This window comes from Sorex araneus, chromosome 5, assembly GCF_027595985.1.
Source record: "Sorex araneus isolate mSorAra2 chromosome 5, mSorAra2.pri, whole genome shotgun sequence".
NCBI lineage: Eukaryota > Metazoa > Chordata > Mammalia > Eulipotyphla > Soricidae > Sorex > Sorex araneus.
Window position 1 is genome coordinate 94123227 of NC_073306.1, and position 18243 is coordinate 94141469.

Genomic DNA, 18243 nt, shown 5'->3' on the forward strand with positions numbered 1-18243 from the left:
CAAGTCACACAAGTTTATATCCTGAGAGGCTTAAAGGCAACCCACAGGCAATTATAAGCCTTTTTTTTCCTTTTGATTTTTAGGGCCATACCTGGCAGTGCTCAGGGCTTATTCTTCACTTTGTGCTCAGGGGTCACACCTAGTGGGGTTCAGTAATCAGATGTGGGAGATGATACGTGGTCCTGGGCACTGAGCCTGGAGCCAGCTGCATGCAAGACAAATGCCTTACCCATTGTACGACGTGTCCAGCCCTATTATAAAGATATTTTAACTTTATAAGGGAAGTTGTCACTAACGCAATCTAAAGCCTAAAGTCAACCTGAACCAAGAGCAATTGCCTTGGTCTAAGACCTAGGAGAGGATACTGAGAACCCAGGCCCAGCCTCTGTTCCTCTGGGAGCCCACATTATCCTAAGGAACCTCGTGAGGTCAATCGCTAGTGCAACTCAGCACTGGAATGAAGAATAACCTACAAGAAAACTCTGAGCACTGCAATTTTCATGATGTTGAAAAGAAAAAGTAAAAAAACAAGCTGGATTGAGAGAAACTGCACCTCCTATTTGGGCAGAAGCTTTAGTTCCCGCTGAAAGGTCTGACTAGCCCAGTGGAAGCGTTAGGAAGGCCCATTCCAGGGGCAGTTTATATGCTGACTCCTGAGCTAATAATGGTTCTGCAATGACTCAGGAGATCTGCCTGTGACAGAGGAGGGGCAATGTTATGTCCACCAACTGTTTATTAAATAATAAACACCATAAAAATAGCTGGCTCCATATATTTATCTGTATCACCCACAATTTATGTTGTTGCTTTTGCTCTTCAACAAGCTTTTGAGTTGTCTACACCAAGGATTGTTGGGAACCAGGGAGGCAAAGATGAAAGTCATGCCAGTATCACAAACTAGTATAAATGTGTAGTTGCAGCAGGATAAGCATGGAAAGTGAGGCAAGTACCCGTGCTTAGAAAAGTGTGGGAAAGCATCCAAGAGAGCAAAGAGGCAGCTTGGAGACTGGACTAAAAGCAACAGAGAGGAGAAAATCTCTCCAAATTCAAGAAATTTAAAAAAAAAAAAAAAAGGAATAAAAATTAAAATTTAAAGACAAAACCCAAACTTAAAGCAGACAAATATGGGGGGCAGCCAGAGTTATAGTATAGTGGGTAGACTGTATACCATATAATCCCCTAAGCCTGCCAGGAGTGATCTCTGAGTGCAAAGTGTGGGGTAAGCTATGAGCATTGCCCTGTTAGGCCCCAAAACAAAACAAAAACATAGAAAAAATTTTAAAAATTAGAAAAATTTTAAGTTTCATTATTTTTTGAATCTAGTATTTTTCTTTCACTAGAAGCTTCTGATTGCGGCAAAATATAAAAATTATTATATATATTTTTTAATTTGCAGGTTACACCAGAGGTGCTCAGGGCTTACTCTTGGCTCTCCACTTAGAGATCACTCCATATTGGGTTGCAAGGATCCAGGTGCAAGGCAAGCACCCTATCCACTGCACTGTAACTCCAGCCCCCAAATTTACTACACTAATCATTTTACATGTACACTGTTCACTGTTATATGCAGGAGTGTTAAGTTTTTAACTACATTAATAGGGGGGTGGAGCAATGTTACAGCGGATAGGGCATTTGCCTTGCATGCAGGCGATCTAGGTTTGATCCTAGGCATCCCAAATGGTCCCCTGAGAACTGTGAGGAGTAATTCCTGAGTGCTGAGCCAGGAGTAATCCCCAAGCACTGCCAGGTGTGGCCTTAAATAAAAAATAAATTAATACATTGACAATGTTGTGTAACCATCACTGGTACCCATCTCCAAGGGGGAAAAATGTTTTTAAAGACATTTTAAACATGGCTATGAAGATAGCACAACAGGAAAGGTGCTTGCCTTGCATGTGGGCAGCTGGGGCTTGATCCCTGGCACTGAATAAGTACCAGTCTCCTGCCAGGTGTATTCTCTGAGCACAGTCAGGTGTGGCAATGATAAAACAAATGAATACTCTGCTCCGAATCAGAGGCTCTATATTCAACACTGTGCACCTTCTGGTTACATTGGTTTCAGCTCTGAGATTATTTAATGACACTAAACTGATAGTTCCTGAGGACAGAACTAAATTCAAAATCGTCCCTGCTGTCTATACCCCGCTGCCGACGTGTAATAAGATGTAGAAAAAAACGTTGCTAAAGTGAAAACAGAGGGTGACTCTTGAGGGCTGATTCAGTGCTATGTGGATACCGTGGCTACTGGCCGCGCAGCGCGGAGGGGAGACTCGCCTTCCGGCCCTCTGCTCCGTTGTCACTCAACAGGACCCATCATTTTCCGTTGGTCCCTCTGCACCCTCGGATGAATCATCTTTCCCCCGACTCCAGCACCTTGGTCACTGATCCCGCCTTTCCCACTATCTGACATGCGACCGCGACCTCCTGGCTGCCCGCTCCTGGCTGTAGCGGTGCACGGTTCGTGTGTTTGGGAGAGCGCCGTCTTCTCCACTCAGGCCTTCTTACCTCGCCAGCTAAGAGCCAGGCTCGCGCTGACGGAAATGTCAGTCTAGGGGGAGACAGACTCGCTGCCGTGAGGGGAGGCGAGATAGGCCTGCGCCGCCCTGAGGTGAAGGGCGGATTTGAGGGCTTCTGGATTACCGCTGAGAAAATTTCTTCACATGATCTCCAGGGACGAAGCCTCAGAGTGTTGGGCTTCACGGTTTCGCTCTGGTCTAGAAGACACAGGGCACACGCAGGCCCCAGCATCCCGGGGAATCTGTCAGTCCTGAGAGCGCTTCGAGATGGCTTCCCCAGCCACAGCGGGAGGGGCGGGGAAGAGCGCCGCCGCCATCTTGGCTGTGGTCACGTGCACTGCGCGCTCGGGCCTCACTCGTCCTAATGCGCAGGCGTATTCCGAGTATGCCTGCCCACCCCTTCCTGTGCACGCGCTCCGAGTCGGCAACTCTCGCGAGAGAAGCGAGATTTATTCCTACGTACCGGGCCGTGCTGCTTATGGCGGCGCTGGAGAGGGGGCGCTGAGCTGTTGGGGTGAGTACGACCTTAGGGTCCAACTGGGAGTAGCAAGGAGCCCGGCTAAGCGGGGGTGAGAGGGGCCATACTAATGAGACAGACTTCTGAGTCAAAGTGGGCACTCCGAGAGTTCCAAGTAGGGACGGGCTCACCCTGAGTTCCTACCGCGAGCTTTTCCACCCGGCCTCCGTTCAACCGTCCGGACTTCACGTCAGGCCGCGTAGCCGAGCCGAAGAGTCGAGGCTGGGTGGCCGCCCGTAGTGGTGGTGGCGGTGACTAAAGTGGGGGGAGGGAGCGAAAATGGAGGCCCCGACCGCAGCCAAGATGGAGGCAGGGGTGCGGGGCGTGGGCGCTGGGACTGCTGGGAGTTGTAGTCCAGCCAGGTCCTCCACTGCGGCTTGGCGTGGGGAACGGGAACTACAAATCCCGGCGGGCGGGGCGAGGGGGTGGTGGCGTGGTCCTTTGTGTGGAGCTGGTGGAGCCGCAGAGCGAGGCAGGGGACCGACGCTGACTCTGGACCTTGGAGTTCTCCCTGTCGGAGAGCAGACTCCGAGGGCCAGAGCGTAGTGGCAGCGATGGTGCTTCGTGCGTGATCTGAGGTTTCTCTTTGCCCCGGCCGTTCCTGGCGCTGCGGCGCCGCAGTTGTCCTTGGCATTCTGAACTGTCCTGGTTATCGGCACCCAGGCCTCCACGCCCCGCCTTTCCTGGGCATTCTGCAAGCAGCACCAGGTCCTAAGAGTTGGGTTTCAGCGCTGACCCCTCCGTCCCGGGGCTGGGTGTGCGCTGTCAGAATTCTGGGGAGCCCTCCCCGCCGTCACCTCCGGCCCTCGTGCTGGGGGGGCTGGCCCGCCCCAGCCTGGACAGGTGGCCTCGGTGTGCAGCCCTCCGCTCTCAGGCTTCTCTAGGCACACTCAGGTGCTGCTCGGGCTTCAACTCACAGGCAGGCCGCTCCCAAACATGGCCTTCAGGCTGCAGTCGCAGGAGACTTGCAGTCGCCTGGGGAGGTAATAGCCGTGTTCTGCTTCCGAAATGAGTGAAAGAATGTATTGCTCTTTGAGAGACCGAGTGGAGAAGGGAGGGAGGAAGCACTGGTGGCTACCATCTAATTTGGAGAGGGCTGGTCTTCGATTTTTCTGGTCATGCTACCGACTAGCTACAGCTGGAACCACCACTCTATGGCGCGAAAGTTCCAAGTGATAACCCACTCTGTTTTTTTTTGGGCAGAGCTAGTGAGTAATTTTTATTTGGAGTTTCCAGAAGGCAGGCATTCTCAGTGCTACCTGGAAACAGTACTCTGGGGAAGGAGGGAGTGGACATCAGCTTGTGCCATAACATTGAAATACTCAACCTTTCTTTTTGTTTCCTTTTAGCCCTAGGCTGGAAATAAAAGAGTTAGTTGTAGTTTGATTCTGCAGCTGCTCTGGATGTTTACCATCGACCTGGGTATAGCAGCTGAGTTGAAAAGTAAAGTATTTGAGGCACAGAAAATAGGTCTTCCTTTTTTGTAAATAAGTTTTGACTTAAGAGCTTTAAAGAATGTGCTTATAATTCTAATAAATTCCCAACAAAAAATGAGTGTGAAAGCTCATGTGTCATGCTTTATCCTCCTTTTTCATTCCATCTAAAGACAAATTGAGCCAGGTATCCAACTTTTTTTTTTATTACAAAATACTTGACACATAAGATAGTTTTTAACCTTTTCTTAATTGTGCAGTTTAGTGTCACTAATTACGTTCACATTATTACAAGGCCCAAGTAGCTGAAGTAGATAAATAGCATTTTAGATGGTGGGGGTGGAAGAGCACCCCTGCTTTGTGGGCCACACCCCTAGGGCTTCCTCCTGGCTCTGCGCTCAGATCATTCCTGGCAGTGCTTGGGAGACTGCATGCGGTGCCTGGACTCAACCTGATTGGCAATTTGCAAGGCAGGTGTTGTACCTGCCTGTACTCTCTTTGGCCCTTGGACAGATTTTTAAAGTTGAATTTTACTACTGTTTTACAAAATAAAGCCAAAATCTTGGTCTTGTTAAGTAAGCAAAAAGAATTAATTTTCCTTCTTAGTTTAGTCTTTTCGAAAGGCTAAAAGGAATTAAGGTCTTTTACCCAGACTGTATTATGGAGAACAGTTACTAGGATTTTCATTAGAGAATGGGAAAAGAATTAAAATTTTAAGGACTTCGTGCAGAAGTGATGACGTTGCAGTTTGGGGAGTGATTTGTTTCATTGAATCCCATCATTTCTTGATGTTAAGCCCTCACTGAGCAGTACTCAAGATTTTTTTTTTTAATTGCTTTTTGGGTCACACCCGGCGATGCACAGGAGTTATTCCTGATTCATGCACTCAGGAATTTCTCCTGGCAGTGCTCAGGGGACCATATGTGGTGCTGGGAATCTAACCTGTGTCAGCTGCATTCAAGGCAAAAGCCCTGCCTGCTGTGCTATTGCTCCAGCCCCAGTACTCAAGATTTTTTTTAAAAAACCCTTTTGTCTTGATATACTGGAAGGCTTTTCACCTTTGTGTTTGAGTACCTAGTTCACATGTACACACATCTCATTTTACAATGCCAAGCCTGAATAATGTTTTGTTTTCTTTTTTGCTCTTTAAGTACTAGTTTGTTCAGATGTATTAAATGATATTTTAGGGGAGCATTTAATGTATTTCATGTCATATGCTGTTGTAAAAGTGCTGTCGAAATCGGACAACTATTCTTAATAGGTGGGTTTGGAGGGGGGGGTGTGCCAGTGTCACTCAGGGTGTGTGTGTGTGTGTGTGTGTGTGTGTGTGTGTCTCAGTGTGTCACCCCTGGCTCTGCACTCAGGAATTACTCCTAGTAGTGCTGGAGAACCATATGGGGTTTTTGTTTTGTTTTGTTTTGTTTTTTGCTTTTTGGGTCACACCTGGCGATGCACAGGGGTTACTCCTGGCTCTGCACTCAGGAATTACCCCTGGCCATGCTCAGGGGACCATATCGGATGCTGGGATTTGAACCCCGGTCGGCCGCATGCAAGACAAACGCCCTACCCGCTGTGCTATCTCCAGCCCCTGGAGAACCATATGGGATGCTGGGCAACGAACCTGGGTCGGCTTTGTGGAAGGCAAATGCCCTCCTCGCTGTACTATCACTATTGCCCCATGGTCAGCTATTTCTTGATTGAACATGTTTGCTCGCCATTGGTTGTCTGTTTGGCCAGGAGTAGTTAATATCAGTTATTTTCACTATACTTTTTTGTTCTTTTTGGTCACATCCACCAATGCTCACTCCTGGCTGCATTTTCAGGGATCATTCCTGTTGGGGTTTCGTTGACCTGATGGAGTACTGGGATCGAATCTAGGTTGTCCGCCTTAAAGCCAGTGAGTGCCTCATCTGCTTCACTATCTCCTGAGCCCCTATTTGCAATGTATTGATGATATTAAATACAAACTCCTGTCCTGGTCATATTTTTTAGATACTGTCTCCTTGTGTCAAAAAAAGTCCCCCCCCTTTTTTTTTTACCTACCATTGCTATTATTACAGTGCCTTTTTTCTTTACCACACTTTACACAGTGCTGCCCATATGTTTTCATTGTACACTTGAACTGTATACGGCTCTAAATTGAAATGTGCTATAATTGTAAATTATTGGTTATCAAAAGAATGTAAAGACTCAATTTTAAAATATTGATTACTACACTGGAGAGATGGTATAGTGGGTACTGTGCTTGTTTTGCACCCAGCCGACCAGGGTTCAATCCTCAGCTACCGATATGGTCCCCAGTACCAGCCAAGATTCCTGAGTGCAGAGCCAGGAGTAACCCATGAGTACCTTCAGGTGTGGCACCCAAATAAAATAAAAAGATTATTTATGGGAAATGGTAACATTAAGCTTATATTTGGTTAAATAAGATACTATATTTCTGTTTCACTTTCTCACTCTCTCCTCCTCCCTTTTCCCTTAGGGTCTGAAACCTCGCCTGTTTCTTTTGACATTTTGTGTGTGTTTGACTTTTAGCATAAGATAAGGAGAATTTGAACCACAATATGCTTTGTACTGTACTGTTGTACAATATTCTCTGTACTTTTCTGGTTTCCTTATCTGAATATTTCTTATACTTTTTTCCAATACTTAGAATCTATATGAAGGCAGTTAAGTGATGAACATAGAATTTTATAGCCTAGTTCAGGTAACAGCTGTCCACAGTTACAAATTGCATGGAAATGGCTAGCTATTTAAAACCTAAATACTAGTTTCAGTAATTGACAAACCTGCACAACTACAGAACATGTACAGAATGATAGTTGCAATTTAAAATTTTTTGTTTCGTTTTGTTTGGGTTTTGCTTGGTTTAATCACTGAGACACAACCCCAACCCTTGATTGTCTTGTATTTCTATTCTACGTAATATAAATTGTTTTAAGCTGGTCAATTATATAAACTTATTTTTTTTCTCTTAGATCCTAAAGGAAAAGTGAATTAAAATGTATTAAACACTGCAGTTGTACAGGATATGGAGAGAGATATATATAGATACTTGAACTACAGTTAATGCATCAAGAAATATGAACTGGGAAGTATTACTCATAAATCAACAACAGAGAACCTTTTCAGTCTCATGATGCCTATTTGAGTCATTGCTCTTCTCAAAGAAGGTGCTTTCTGGAAAAAGTGGGTTAGGTAGAACTTTCATAAAGTGGTTGAGTTGTTAACATTCTTTACGAGTGAGTGATGTACAGACTTTTAAAAATTATTTAGCAAGATAATCATTGTAATGTGAAGCTGTGATCACATTAATGGGTTACTGTGTACATAAATATGTCATCAAAATGCATTAATTTAGTGCCTGTTTATGCTTATGCTAGGCCATTGATTTAAATTAGTAAGCAAAGAGAAAATAAGGGTTTTTTTCGTTTGTTTTTGGTCTTTTTTTGGGTCACACCCGGCAGTGCACAGGGGTTACTCCTGGATCTGCATTCAGGAATTACTCCTGGTAGTGCTCAGGGGACCACGTGGGATGCTAGGAAATCAAACCCGGGTCAGCTATGTGTAAGGCAAATGCCTTATCGACTGTACTATCACTCTGGCCCCAAGGAAATAAGTGATTTTTAAGAAAGGTGAATTAGGGAATACATTTTAGATTATCTGTTTAAGTAAAGGAATTGGCTTATCTTCTAAAATAGCCATGATATAAGTTGATAACTTAGTAAAGGTGTAAGTGTTCCATGCAGAGCAAAGGAAAGTGAAATTGATTAATCAGGGGACTCAGATCTATATTTAAGTTGTTGCTTAGTTCCCTACAGTTAGTGTACAGGGTTTGGTTTAGTTTTGGGACCACACCCAGTGGTACTCGGGGCTCATTCCTGGCTCTGTGCTTAGAATCATGTCTGGTGGGCTTGGAAGACCTTATAGGGTTCTGGGGTCAAATCCAGGTTGGCCATGTGCAAGGCAAATTCCCTACCCTTTATAGTAGCTATACCCCTACTATAGCTCCTGGCCCCAAGTGCACTGAATTTCATGTGAGTTAAAGTGTCCAGGCTGGGGGTAAGGGGTGGGGTTGTCTGTTTGATGGGTTACTTTTGTTTAACTTTCCGGTGTTTAGAGGGCAAGGCAAAAGTTGTAAATTCCATGAGTAGATAGCCAATTTTATCAAGGCACCCAAGTAGTATCTTTTAAGTATTCTTACTATGTGTCAATTTTATTGAAAGCCACTTAGTTAACTGTAGAAAGCTCATAGCTATAGAGCTAACAACATTCAGCCACTCTCAATTATTCTTGATAGTTGGGGGTTTTCTTAGTTTTAATTGACCCTAATTGACATGCTTGATGCCCAGGACTATCTGCAGTGCTACAGATTTCAGATTCTGGAAGTGGTCTTTTTCTGTTCATGACAGACTGTTTCAGTGAAACTACAACATCCTGTGCCTTAGGGTTAGAGAGATGGATAGGGTTTCAGTCTTTTCACTGTTTAGCATCCCTGAAACTGCTTAGTCCCCAGAGCACAGCCTGGAAAGGCTGCCTCCAATGACCTGCCTGCCCCACCCTTCCCAGCACAGAGCCTGGAGCACTGCCAGATGTGGCCCACCCTTAAAGGAAAAAACCCAAAATACAATGCACTAAACTTGATTTAGCACAGTTCAAGCTTGCACGGTTTAAGCTTTGTTACCCCTCCTGTAGTAAACTTATTCTTAGAAAGTTTGATGAAGATCTTAGTATTTTATTAACTCTCAAGAGTTCTGAGTAGACACGCAGTATTAAGGTAAAAGCTTAGTTTTGGAACTTAGAAATACTAAGTCTGTGTTTTTAAGAGATTATTTATTGAATAATGAAAACGTCAATACAGTTAACCAAAATAGGAACATTTACAGTTAAGCTGACAAAACTTGTTCTGTTTGTACTTGTTCTGTGATGTTTGCTTATTGCAGATTAACTACCGTTTTTTTTCTTTCTGTATTTCTGCTGTGGTTTCAGTTGTTTTTGGTACTGAAGGGGGCCGTGATAACTTGATTTTTTCCCCCAGAAGTTTGAAATACATTGGGGGACTAAATAAGTATGAAAAAGCAAGCTACATATAAAAATGATTGTGAGGCAGGTGATGGTGATTATTCCTGCCTCATTGTGGGAGGAAGGTAATGTTCATGCCAGTGATCAAGAAAGGCTTTTCTAGTTTTTGGTATAGTTTGTTTGGGGTATGAAATTAGTGATTAGAAAAATAGAATTCAGAACTTTCCCAAGGAACATGTTCAAGGATCTAGAGAGGGAAATGGAACTATCGATATCTCTGGAAACAGGAATGTGGAAATATAGAATAGATGCCCTGCGACCCCACAGTCCTGATCGTTGCAGAAGGGTCCTTACTGCAGGCCACTTCTGAAGTGGGGTTTCTTAAAACCTTGGCTGCAAGTCAGATACACCCTGGAATTGAGAAATTAATACCCTGCTCCCACAAGCACTGCAGAGCACCTCTATTTTGGCAACAACAACAACAATAAAACTCATGGCACCTAGTAAATCCTTTAATGTTAGAATTTCAAGGTGAGATCCAGATTTTGATTGAAGTTGCCCAGGTGGTTGAATTAGAAATGTGACCAAGATTTAGATCTTTGTCTTAAAATGATGGAAAAATGAACTCTTTGGGGTAGAGATGAGATGAAGTGATGAAATTGGAGGTCACTTCTGGAGAGAGACGGAGAGGGAGGGAGAGAGAAAAAGAAGAGAGAGAGAGTGTGTGTGAGTTTGGAAAACACCAAGTGGTACTCTGCACCCTACTCTGTGCTTGGGTGATGACCTTGAGGTGCTGGAGATTAAACCCTTTTTCCTGCATGCAGAGCATGCCCTTGGCCCTATTCTCCTTTCTCTTCCTCTCTGTCCTTCCCTCCCTTCCCCTCCCCCTCCCTCTCCTGAAGTTTGGAGTTTAGTCTGGTAGTGTAATGTTGCAGTAAGTGGAAAACATTGACATTAAGAGTTAGCAGATGTGTTAGATAACTGGACAAAAATGTGAAGAATTGACAGGGGTGGAGCCACATGCTGTGTGTGCATACCCCCATCCTGTGGCACCACAGTCCTGATCCCTCACCCCCACTGCGGGCCTCTTCTCACTCTCTGAGCGGGAATCAAAGTATATATTTAAATCTTCACATGATTTTTTTGAAAACTATGACTATAAGAAGTATTCTAGGCAACAGGAGAGTGAATTTAATAAAATTGAAAGATTAGATACGACATTTGATTTTTGAAGTAACAATATAAAGTCTTAGAGTGTTTGCGATCACCACCAAAATAGACTACAGATCAGCAACTACTGAGGTTTTTTTTGCATATGGGAAGCGGAAATTTAGGGCCAGGATTGTAGCCCACAGTAAACCACTTGTTCCATGTGAGGCCTTCAGTTTGATATAGCCACCCTTTCCCACCCCCAAAGAAAAAAACATGGTATTTTACTGTTACCTAATATTAGGATTGAGTTCTAATCTTAAGCTGTATTACCACTAATTTTTCATCTTACAGTCACTCTTGGTTCTGATTTATTTCAGATATACTATTTATCTCAGCATATCTAAGACCAAGGCACTTTTTTCTCTTCCCCATGTAGATTAACATTTTAATATTTGAATTAAAGTGAAATGCCATATTCTCTGCATAGTCATTGAGCCCTGCTTTGGTAATACCAGCATGATTTGGGGAGTCACACTTGGTTGTGCCTGGTTCTGTGTTCAAGAGTATCCCCTGGAGGTGTTTGGGACCAGCTGTGGTGCTGGAGGTTTGAACCAGGGTCATGGCCACATGCAAGTAGATGTCTTCCCTTCTGTGCTCTCCAGACCTTTAAAAATATAGGGGGCAGGGGGTGCAGAGGGATAGAACAGAGGTTAAGGTGTTTGCCTTGCACACAGCTGACCCAGGTTCCAACATGACACCTTATGGCCCCCTGAGCACACACTTTTGTGGCACCAAAAGTGGGGTGGAGTGGAGGGAGGGACGGGCAACAGACAGCTTCATATGCTGGTTATACTCTGCTCTCTAGCAATAATAAAATTGACATCAAATCTGTGATAATTAGTGAAATACGATAATTTGATAGCTAAATAAAAGGCGCAGCTTTGTACTTTTATGTATATTTTGTTTTACTCACCATTTCTGCATTTTAGATCACACCCATTAGTGCTTAGGGTCACTTACAGAGGTGCTTGGAGCTACATAGGATTGAACCCAATTGGACCTCTGGCATGTGCCTTTGAAGCTATCTTTTTGGCCTCATCTCACACTTTGTTTTTCACTATAGACAATTCTCATCAGTTTATGGTGACATGCAAATGAGATTGTTACCATCACTGTCATCTCCCATAGGATTTCAAGATTTAATATGCTTTCCGTTAAAGATAAGGCTGTTTCATCACTTGAAATACCTCACACTCAGATAAGGACTTCACCTGTCTTCACATTCTAGTTCACTGTAACTTACCCCACTGTTTAAGTCACTGTATAAAATCCTCTGAATAAGTAAGTCACATGTCAATCTTTCAAGCAATAGACTTCACTTGATGCCAGGCCTAGAAAATCAGACACATGTTCATTGCTCTTAAACTAAACTTAGACTTTATTTATTTATTTATTTATTTATTTATTTATTTATTTTGCTTTTTGGGTCACACCCCGAGATGCATAGAGATTACTCCTGGCTCTGCACTCAGGAGTTACCCCTGGCGGTCCTTTGGGGGACCATATGGGATGCTGGGATTCGAACCTGGGTTGGCCGCGTGCAAGGCAAACGCCCTATCCGCTGTGCTATCGCTCTACGCCCCTGAACTTAGAATTTAATGGCATATTCTTCACTGAGCTTCTGTAATAATGCACGCTTAATTGTTTTTCTTCTCTTAAAAATATGTTTGTTTCTTCAAAACAAATTTAATGGCTCTTACAAGCCTTCTGGCTCTATTCAACTATGCTGCTTCAATGTGCCTACAATGTAAAACATGAGAGATATTTGTATTTCTAGTATTTGTAATTTACTGGATACCAACTATTAGTCACATTTTGCTATTTTGTCCTATGTTTTGATTTTTCTATAAATTCTTAGCAAGAGTGTCATTCTCATGGAAGGAACTTTTTATTTTTTGTAATACTTAACAGTACAAGATGTTTATTATAAGTATTTGTACTCAATTAAATATCCTGTGTTATTAGAATTTATTGAGAGGGACTCAGTGGGGACTGTTAAATAATTTCAACCTTGGTCCCCCCCATTTTTTGTGTTTTGTGCTACACCCAGCGGTACTCTGGCTGCTTCTGGCTTTGAGCTTCTGGATCAAACTACCAGCTCCTTGTGCAATACATATGCTCAAATTCTTTGAGACATTGCCCCAGCCAGCCCAAATTTTGAGTTTTGAAATAATTTCAAGTGTTGAGTGTGATCGCAGAGGAGTTCATTATTAAGTTAATGTCAAATGGATAAACTTCCCGGTTTCCTCTATTACTCGATTAACTATTGTAATGAAATGCACTATTCCTCTACCCATCCTCTGACTTTATTTTATATAACTCATATTTAATGTCTTTATTTCTTATCTCTAGTATGAAGTGTAACAGAACAGACTTTACCACCTGAAACTGCTGCTTCAAGTTCAGATCAGGCAAGGAACAAACCTCGAAACAACCAACAAGACCAAAGAAGAGTACACTTAAGTTGAAGACACAACACTTGATCTGAAACAAGAAGTTTGTGCCTACTCAACAGCTTTGAAAGAGCACTTCCCGACGCTGCTAGTAGTCTTTGTTTTCTTCAGTGCTGTGCTGTGAGGTTGCCCGGTGCAGCAGCCGTTGTATTCTTTATTAGCTTGATAGATCATTTTCTCTCGCTCTTTTTTTAATACTAGCAACTTTCATCCTCTGAAACGTGTGCTGAAAAAGGAGAATCAGCAAATACTACTGAAAGTGCAATATTTGATTGTCACTGCGAGGTAGGTTTTTAGTTCCCTATTTTTTGGGGAAAAAACAAATCGAAACTTTTAAACTATCTGAAAACAATTTATATTCTCTACTAGTCTGAAAAAAAAAAAACAACCTTTAAATTTACTGCCTTTTGTTAGACAGTGGCAATGTACAAATATTGCCTAACCTATGGGATTTTTCAGGCAAGTTTTATTACTGTATGCTGATTTCTTTTGACTTTTTATCTTTTCTAACAATTCCCGTCCTGCATTTAGAAGCTAGGATTTTAGGTAGGAATTCCCCTTGTAGTCATTGAAGTCTGTGTAATATAAAGAGGGCCTATTTGGTGGCACATTGGAAGAGGGGAGAGTTGTCTGCTGTAGACAAGTGGAGAGGTTAAGGAATGGGGTCACAGAGGTCTGAAGTTACTTGTTGGATAACCTCCATGGTTTATTATGGAAAGGGTAGAAGTACAGTTCTAATGTTGGAGAGAAAAGTGAAGGGGGTGGGGGGTTGGCTAAAGGTAGGTTCTGAAAGTTCAGTTGTATTCTGTAGGAAAATTGTCAAATGTGGGCTTAATGGACTTTGAATTTCAAAGGTGAAATCAGTTTACTTTTTTTTATGTTCAGGAGGGTATTTTTAAAGGACAAATTACCACTTACAAGAGATAGGCTAAAGATGCTCACACGTGTTAAGAGGATTGGATAAGATTGTAAATATGATAAAAGATGGAATATAGGCAGGGAAAGACATATTTTGTGGTAGATATGACAGAATTTGGTCATTAGGTGAATGTGAAATCTGGAGGTACTTGTCCAGTTGTCAAAACTAGAAATCTTCATAGGAATAGGAAAGTTACAAGGATGTACTAAACCTAAAATATATTAAAGAATGTATTGCATTTGTTAGAGAGTGATCAAAAGTTGAGAAACTGTTAGTTTGAAATGTTAGTTATTTGGAGGAGGTAGGATTATGAAGGGTAATTTTCCTTTTTAATCTTTAGTTTCCAGATTTTCAAAAATGGGTAAAAATAAAGACTTGGAATTCAGAAAAGTCATCACTTTATAGGTGATAAAGGAAGAAATGCCAAAGAAGAAACTGTGCAAAGAACTAGAGGAAGTCAGAGTGGAATGCCAAGGAAGATAATTTCAAAAAGTTGGTGATAAGCCTTGTTTTAAATGCCACAGTGATCAAATAGAATGAAGAGTGAAAATGGGTCATTTCTAGGTTGTCTTATAAAGGTTTACCATTTCAAGAAGGACTCAGACCTTTATCTTCATTTTATTTAAAGGTTAATGACCTTACTGTGGAATAGAATTACTCCTTAACTGAAAATTACCAATAACACCAATTTATCAAATTGTGTTCTATTAACACATAATTATTCAACTTTAAGATAATTATTCTGGAGACCACAGATAGTATAGTGGCTAAGGTGTTTTCTTTGAGTAGATCCTGGCATCCCATATGGTCCCCTGAGCATTGCCAGGAGTGATTCCTGTGTGCAGTCAGGAATTACCCCCTGAGCATTACCAAGTGTGGGCCCCCCTTAAATATTTTTTTTCCATTTCATTATTTATTTTTGGTTTTGTGGCCACACCAGTAATGCTCAGGGTTTAATCCTGGTGGGATCGTATGGTGTAGATCAAACCTGGGTTGGCCATGTGCAAGGCAAACACCCTACTTGCTAGTCTTTGGCCCTATGGATTTTTTTTTTTTAAATGATTTTACTGTTGGCACTGTGGGTTAGATAAGGAAAGTAATACAAACCAAAACTACAGTTTTGCCTTTTAAGTATTCAGAAGGGTAAGAAAACTAGATACTAAGTTTTCCATTGTATTTAATTGACACGAATTTGTAGAAGAGGATTTAGAGAATGTCTTTAGTCCAGTCTTTTAATGTTTGCTTTGAATACCCTCATATGACTTCACTGCCAGAAATTAGGTTGCATATATTCACATTATTCACGTACTACTTGAAGTGGGGAGTGTATTGATGGTAAACTTGCTCTTGATTGTATAGTTGTGAATCAGAACATAGATTAGTAATTCAACAGGACCCCGGGTTTAATTTTATGCTGCTGGGGATTAAACTCAGGGCTTCATACATGGAATAGAACCCACCCAAGTTTTTTGTTTGTGGGGTGGGGCACATTTGGCAGTGCTCAGGTCTCAGTTCATTACTTGGGATCACTCCTGGTTGTGTTCAGAGGTTGTGTTCAGAGGTAGGGTAGCCCATTGAACACTCCTGGCAGGATTAGGAAAGTATGGGGTGTTGGGATCAAACCTGGCTCTCCTCAAAGATCATTTCTGGCAGTGCTTCAGGGACTACATGCAGTGCTGGGGATTGAATTGGGGTCAACTCCATGCCAAAGCCTTAACCCTTCCCCATACCATCTCTCAAGCCCTAGAGCCCCAGAATTTAAAAGAACATCATAAGAATGGTAGAAGTACCTGATTGGGAATGAATAAACATAGAGGAGTTGGCATTAGTTCTAAAAATAGCAAAAACAAAACTGAAAAGGGGGGCCTGGAGCAATAGCATAACAGGTGGGGCATTTGCCTTGCATGCAGCCAACCCAAGTTTGATTCCTAATATCCCATACGGTCCCTTGAGCACTGCCAGGGGTAATTCCTGAGTGCAGAGCCAGGAGTAACCCCTGTGCATTGCCGGGTATGACCCAAAAAGAAAAAAGAAAAAAAAAAACTGGAAAGAAATTTGGCATGTGAAAGGATTGGTTTGACAACCACTTATATTGATTGATAAGGACAATCTTTTTTTTTTTTTAATTTTATTGAATCACTGTGAGGTAGTTACAAGTTTTCATGTTTGAGTTACAATCTCACAACGATCAAACACTCATCCCTCCACCAGTGCACATTCCCCACCAATATCCCGGGTATGCCCCCCCTTTCCCACCCTCCCCCTGCTTCTATGGCAGACAATATTCCCCATACTCTTTCTACTTTGGGGCATTATAGCTTGCAGCACAGACACTGAGAGGTCATCATGTTTGGTCCATTAACTACTTTTGGCATGCATCTCCCAGCTGGTTCCTCCAGCCATCATTTTCTTAGTGATCCTTTCTCTATTTCATCTGCCTTCTCCCTCCACTCATGAAGCAGTCTTCCAGCTATGGGGCAATCTCCATGGCCCTTTTATCTACTGTCCTTGGGTGTCAGCCTCCCGTGATGCTACCCTGCACTCCACAAATGAATGTAGTCCCTCTATGTCTGGATTAGGACAATCTTAAAATAGCAAAAGGATAGTAAAGCCCAGAACACCAGAAGTAAGCTGAAGCTTCAGATGAGTGAGTAGTAATGGAGATCCATGACCAAAACCAAGAAATATTTTGCTTTATTTTCTAAAGTTGTTTGTGGGAGCATGGTTCTTGTTCTCTATTGCTGGCAAAAGTTTAGCCAGTGATTAAAAACTTTTCATTAAAAAAAGAGAATTTCAGTGTAACTCAGCAAGAAAAAATGTACACAGATTGTTGAACATGATTTCTCAGAGATGCATCTCCAAGGATATGCTGCCAGATTTCATTCTAGTCCTATTCAGGTTTTTGGGGTACGGGGGGTTAATTTTAGGGCACTGTTTATGTGGCAGTGCTCAGGGCTTGCTCTGAGGAATTATTCCTGATGTTGCTTGGGGAATCATGGGATACTGGAGATTAAATTTGGGTCACCACATGCAAGGCAAGTGCCCTTCCAGTAGTACTATTTCTGCAGCCCCTTGTCCTGCTTTTATTTTTATTTATTTATTTTTTATTGAATCACCATGTGGAACATTACAAAGCTTTCAGGCTTAAGTCTCAGTTACACAATGCTCGAACACCCATCCCTTCACCGATGCACATATTCTACCACCAAGAACCACAGTAAACCTCCCCCCAACCCCCCCACCCCCCTGTCCTGCTTTTAAAAAAGACAATGTAGTTATGTGATTAGTTAGGAACTAAGCACTTTGGGATTGTTGTTGATGGAAGCAAATTATTTGACCACCCAGCTTATCTCCATTGAGGTAAGGTTTAAAAGACTATTTAAAAGGAAGGTCACAGGGACCGGAGGGGTGGGTAAGGCACTTGCCTTGCAAGCAGCTGACCAGAGTTGATCCCCACACTACATATGGTCCCCAAACCCACCAGGATGATCCCTGAGCACAAAACCAGTAGTAAGCCCTGAACACAACTGGGAATGGCCTGAAAAGAAACTAATGATTTAAAATTCTCCCTTTGAGTTGAACTCCCAAGTTACAAAAGATTATGAGCATTGTGTGCATATGAGCATTCTTACAATTTAAGAACAGAAATAATAGGAAACTTGATTCTAGTAAGTTAATAAGTGACCTAGAAAGACTGGGGAGGTACTTCAGAGGACTGGAATTTAGTCTCTCTCCCTGTCCTCCATGTCCTCCCCCCAGGTAAAACCAGATGTTGGGTTCATCTGGCCAACTAGCATATCTTGGGAGTCCCAGATAGCTTTATTTGAAGCATTTCTTTGAATGCACATAGACCAGTGACCTTGAAAAATGTTTAGGTGTTTTTGTTTTGCTTTTTGGGTCACACCCAGCAATGCACAGGGGTTACTTCTGGCTTTGCACTCAGAAATCACTCCTGGTGGTGCTCAGGGGACATATGGGGTGCTGGGGATTGAACCCAGTCAGCTGCATGCAATGCAAACACCCTGCCAGCTGTGCTATATCATTCCAGCCTCTAAAAATGTTTGTTTTGTTGTTGTTATTGTTTAAGCAGATAGATTAAGGGAAGGGAAGATAGTTTAGGTTAAGTTTGTGATACTTTTATGGGCCTGAGAGATGGGGTGGCTCAAGCATT

The 18243-nt window shown here is 42.5% G+C and overlaps 1 protein-coding gene across 2 annotated transcripts in view; it reads left to right on the forward strand.

The window, feature by feature from the left end:
- Positions 1-2882: 2882 nt before the first annotated feature.
- The window catches only part of CSDE1 (cold shock domain containing E1), a 44485-nt gene continuing 29124 nt past the window's right edge, over positions 2883-18243 (forward strand). For both annotated transcript variants that reach the window (XM_004616241.2, XM_004616243.2), the window contains exons 1-2: positions 2883-3030; positions 13053-13438. The gene's annotated coding sequence lies outside the window, so the exon portion shown is untranslated. The remainder of the gene's footprint in view (positions 3031-13052; positions 13439-18243) is intronic.